This window comes from Talpa europaea, assembly GCF_964194135.1.
Source record: "Talpa europaea genome assembly, chromosome: 9".
In the NCBI taxonomy this organism is placed as follows: domain Eukaryota; kingdom Metazoa; phylum Chordata; class Mammalia; order Eulipotyphla; family Talpidae; genus Talpa; species Talpa europaea.
The window spans coordinates 20,725,797-20,731,872 of NC_140076.1; positions in this window are offsets into that span (position 1 = coordinate 20,725,797).

Sequence of the window (6,076 nt, forward strand, 5' to 3'; positions counted from 1 at the left end):
GCCGGCGGCCCGGGCCGGGGCGCTGCGGCGGCGGGCAGGCGGGCAGGGACCGGGCCCGGCACTGCGGAGCCCCCGGCGGAGGAGCCGCGCCGGCTGCGGAGCCCCGAGCAGCGCCGAGCGGCAGCGGGCGCGGGAGCGGGAGGCGGCCAAGCCACGGAGGCTGGATTTCCCGGGGACCAGGAAGGGGAGGCGGGGGGATCCCGCCCGCGCGCTCCGCCCCCGCCCCCGCCCCCACCCCCGCGCAGGGCTGTGGCGCCCGGAGCCCCGGAGAGGGAGGGGACCGAGCGCCCGGCCCCCGCCGCGGACCCTGGGGGGCCGAGGTCGCGGCCCGCGGCCGGGGAGCGCCCGCCCCGCTGGGGAGGCCCCGGGGGGCGTGCGAATCAGCCCCTCCCCGGGGACCCCCGCCAGGCCGGTGCCCGCCGGGGACCCAGCACGGGCGCGCGCGGTGCCGCGGCCGCACGCGGCCGACCTGGGCGCAGGGACCCCAGCCCCGGGCGGGCGCTTGGGGGAACAGTCACAGCCGCCCAGACGGGCTCACGCCCCGCCGAGGCGCAGGCACACCCCGAATGTCACGCACAGCCCCCCAGGCGCATCCTCTCGGGAGACTGTTGAGTGGGTTTTCCCGGTCGGCTCCCCGACCTCAGCGGTGGCTTGGGTTCAGGGCGCCCCCGGCCTCGACCCCAGCCCCTGCCAGGGCGGGGCGCTGTGCCCGGCCGCAACCCTGACAGGCATCCCCCACCCACAGTCCGCACAGCCTAGGTATCCCCGGCGTGAGGGAGAACCCCGCCACACACGCCGACTTTACTGGGGGCCCCCGCTCGTACCCACTGTGTCCGCCCACCTCTAGGCCCCGCGCCAGGGCTGGTGGCACGGCGGGGGCGGGTGGGGGAGGGAGGGGGGCTGTCCGAGGCACAGCCCGAGGCTGCAGAGCCAGGACACAGGCTGCGAGAGCCAAGAAAGGCGAAGGAGAGCTGACTGCTGCAGTCCCTGGCTCGAATCCGTCTTGGCGCCCAGAGCGATGCTGTAATAGGGGGGAGGGGGGCGCATTGGGGAAGCCGCAGGGGGAGGGGCTGAGGGTGCGGGGGAGGGCCTGGGGATTTTGACCTCCCTGAGTGGGTGTAAGGGAACGCCGCCTCAGGCGCTGAAAGTTGGGGTGAAGAGTGGTGTGCTTCCTTAAAGCCCTCCTCTCTGCCCCTCCTCCACCTTTTCTGATCTTGAAAGCTTTGGGGGTGGTGAGGCGCGGACTTGGGAGGCTTGGAAGAGAAGGACCACCTCTCTAGCAATAGATCCTCCAGTAGTTCCGATTCAACACCCACCTAAGGATTCCCCTTCTCTCTGTATGCATTTGAGGCACAGAAAGTGGAAGCCACAGGCCCAAGAGAGAACTAGAAGCCAAATCCTCTCTCCTTCCCCCAGGGAGATCTTTAAAGATACCAATTTACATAGATGACATAAAGGGGGTTAAAGAGCCCTTCCCGCCAGGGAAACCCAGAAGTCTGGGGGTAGGCTGGTGATAGGTCAGCTATCCTGATGCTACAGGGTCCAGCAGAGACTTCAATCATGAGCTAAACTCGCAGACAGTTCCCAGCCCAGGCTTCAGCCAAGAGCAGATGTCAAAGAAAATAAGATAGAAAGTTAGTCCCAGGAACCCACTTTAGTAATGAAAGAAGCATCTCCTTCTCCCTGAAGCTAGACCAGCCATCACATAGGGTGCTAAAAGGCACCACCATGTTTTCTCAGTTCTCAGATGTACATTTCTGCAACTATTCTGAAACTGGAAAGCATCTTACAATAGATGAGGACCTTTAACACAGTTTTCTATTTTTCTTTTAAAGCTGTTATCAAAGAATTGTTGTGTTTTAGAATTGAAAAGAGTGTTGTTTTCATTTGTTCATTCACCCTGTTTTCATTCACCCTGATTGTAGCAGGCACTTGCTAGCCTTTTGGGGCATCGAGATTAGTCAGCCAGGTTTATTGTGGTCAGTGTTCTCTCACACCCTTCCAGTGATATAAAAGGGAGATGAAGAGCTAAACCAATGATTACATTCAGGGCCAGCTTTATAAAGGCACGGCCTGTGAAGTTGCAGAGTCCCACATTTAAAGGACTGCACTCTTGGTTTAATGTCACTGTCTTAAAAGTCTTAATGTTATAGGACAGCCCTGATATTGAACGGTTCCCTTTTCCCCCTAACATTAACATTTTTTAAACAAGGTGTGAATTCCACAAATTATGATTACTATATTGAGAATTCCATGCCTTCATAGACATGAACACAAAATACTTTTTAGAGTCTATAGGCAAGTGTCACCTCTGCCTGCGTGAAGAAGGGCAATCAAAAGGAAAAGCGGGCCTCCCTGATGGCACAAGGGGTTAAGATGCAACCTATGAAACTATTTGCAGCCACCTCAGCACGCGTTCAATCCCCAGCCAGGGAGATACCCACATGGCACAGCAGACCTCTCCTGACTCGCCTGCTGCTCCCCTCAGCAGTGTATTTCTGTCAGTCTACCTGTTCTGTTCCTCACTCTGTCTTTTGTTCCTCACTCTGTCCTCTCACCTCCCACGCCTCTGGCCTGTTCCCCAGTTCTTGTATGCATAAATAAATAATTCTTTGGGGAAAAAAAGGAAAAGCGCATAGAGGAGGCATTTGAGTAGAATCTCTTTAGTTTGGCAGAGAATTACAGGTAGAAAGTCACAAGTGCAAAGACAGAAACATCAGTCAATAAGGATGGCAAACTGAGTAATTGGTTGCTGAAAACGTGATAAATGATTTAAAAATGATAGGTAAAATTTTTTTCAATCTTCTTAAATGCACCAATGAGCTGGCAAGAAAATAAGAATTACTCCAGCCAAAAGCTAAGTGAAGACAGACCAGAGAAGTAAGTGAAGTACTGAAGGCAATTTTAGTTTTGGGGGCTGTGATACATTAGTTGCAAAAGTGGTACCAATTCTCCACCTCTCCCTGAATCCACATCCTTTGCACTGTGAATCTGTAACTCCCTGCATCTGTTTTCCCAGTTTTTGAATCTGGGTGGACTTGTGACTTGAATTGGGCAACACTATGTAGAAAATGTTAGAGTGCCAGTTCTAACCTTAAGCTTTAAAGGGCTTACAAACTTCTACTTTCTCTTGGTCTTCTGTCTCCACTAGGAGAACAAGCCTGGAATAACCTGCCAGAGGATGAGAGGTAAGGTACAACGGAGCCATGCCATCCCAACCAAGGCCATCATAGACTATCTTATAGCCAGCCAAGCTCAAACATGAGCACCCAGACTAGAACAACACAGGTATCTGTCCATGACTCGTGCAAAAACACATAGGAAAGCACAGATAATTTGAGAACTCAGGCTATAATAAGTGCTTATTAATTTAAACTACTAAGTTATGGAATGTTGTATTATGGAAAAAATAACTGATACATGGGTATTTGCTAACAGATAAAATTGAACTTTAATTTTCATGATCTCTCAGGACATGTAGGAATGAAGAGGAAACCCAGGGTCTGCCAAAGATGAGCAAACAATCCTCTGCAAAATCTTAGAACCCTAAACAGCTCTACTCTAATGTACAGGTGACCTAGAAAACACTCACCCCATTTCCTCACCTAGAAATTGAAAGGAAAATTGCCATTTTAAACCTTAATAATAGTGATGAAGCACCTCCTGAGAATCTATAAGTACAAATTAGACCTCACACCATATGCTAGCAATTCACTCTCTCTAGGTGATCTGAAAAATCTCAAACCAAGAATTTAGTATGAAAATAGTCCCAGACTGATAATGCCCCAGGTGCCTGGCAGAAGCAAATGTAAATCTTTACTAGAGGAATTCACAACCTCAGGCTTCAAATAATTTCCATAGATAAAGATCCAAAGAAAATGAACAGCTCATATTCAAATATCACCAAATTCACAAGGAAACACAGCACCAAGAACAAGAACCAGCAAAAACAACAAAGAGTAGAAACACATCAGAAAAGAACTCCACTGGTATTGTATATTGGAACTCAGGGGGTTATTGAAGGCTTGAAACTAGCAGGTGGAGACTTTGGTGGTAAATATCTCTTAATTTCATTCAATTTCAGCACTTAGAGCAGGGGCATCTGCCCAGTCCCCACCTTTAATCACATGGCAGAGCTGTACAGGGGCTCCTGGAGTAGCTTGCAGAAACTAGTGTGGGCAAAAAGAACCCAGTTTTGCAAATATGCACATGCTTTTATCACTAAAAGCTGTGTCTGGATAAGTAGGAAAGGAAGGGCAATGATTAATTATTTAGAAAAATAACTAACTGGATCCCTACTTCATATAGCAATTGCAAATACAACTCCAGTTGGGTTCAGAATTTAAACATCAAATTCAAAACTCTTTTTTCTTTTTTTTTTTAAGATTTATTTTTTATTTATTTATACAAGCACTGGGTATAGTCAGAAGCGCGGGAGGGTGAGATAATTCATCAGAGCCAGAGCGGGGAGCAGAGCAGGCAGAAGGACCAAAGTACACTGCTGAGGGGAGCAGCGGGCGGCAGGAGAGGTCTGCGCGCCATGTGGGACCCTCCTCCGGTGGCCGGGGAGCTGCTGGGGATTGAACTGGCGCTGCAGAGGATGCGGGTAGCTTCGCAACCCAGCGCTCAACTGCTGTGCCACCGGGGAGGCCCTCAAATTCAAAACTCTTAATAGAAGTTGTGTTAGTCTGGGTTCTCCAGAGAAAGAGAACCAATAGGAAATTAGATAAACTAGATAGATAGATAGATAGATAGATAGATAGATAGATAGATAGATAGATAGATGGCAATGTTTATTAAATTTATAAAAGACATCTGTCTCTAAATATTTAAACCTATTTTAACATACCTTAAATATCTAAATATGTATTTCTAATTTATATAATTATATATTTCTAAATAAACATACTATATATAATTATATATTTATAAATACAATCACATACTTCTATAATTAAAATAATTACATAATACAATTAATATATTTATTACAGGTAGATACATAGATTTATTATAAGAAATTGTCTCATGATAATGGTGACTGATAAGTTCTGAGATCTACAGTAGGCAAGCTGGAAACCCAGGACAATCAATGGTAGGTCCTAGTGCAAGTCTAAAATCCTGAGGACTATGAACATAGATGGTCTAAGTTCCAGTCCAAGTCCAAGTCTGAAAGCAGAATATCTTCAAGCTGATTCCCCAGCTCAAAGATAGTCAGACAAAGAGAGAATTCCTTCTTAAGCTTTTTATTCTACCAAGACTCAACAGCTTGGATGAGGTTCATTCATACTGGGGAGAGCAATATGCTCTATGTAAATGTTATTGTCATCCAGACAGCCTCACACATATCCAGAAGTGTAGTTTAACCGAATATCTGGGCACCCTACAATCCAACTATATTGACACATAGAATTAACCATCACAGAACTACAGGTAGATATTTTTTGACCTTGGATTAGGGAAGATATTCTTAAATAAGACATACCAAAAGCAGGATCTAAGAAAGAAAAGATTGGTACATTTTATTATATCAAAGTGAGGAACTTAGTCTACTTAAAGAAAGTAAAAAGATAAGCAACAAATAGGAAAGAGATATGTGTAACATATGTTATTGACCAAGACTTAGCATCAAGGATTTTTTTATTATTATTTCTTTACATGAATGCCATCCAAATCAATAAGAAAAAGACAAGCAATTAAGTAGAAAAATAGATGGTAAGTGAGAAAGATATATGAGCAGGAAATTCTCAGAGGAAATGAATATGGCCAATATACGTTTGAAGAGATGTTCAATTTTGTTATTAACCAGGGAACTGCAAGTCAAGACCAGAATAAGAAATTAATTTGCTCTTATTTGATGGGAAAAAATTGAGATATCTGACAATTTGCAAGCATTGAAGAGAAAGTGGATCAACAGGTCTCTTATATTTCTGGTGGAGGTATATATTAGAGCAACCATATTAAAATACTTTGGATTGCCATTAATATGCCCTTAAGATTGCCATTAAGATTGCCATTAATATGCCCTCAAGGATCATATTAACAGCTGATTGTTCTACCAACTAATACTAAATGG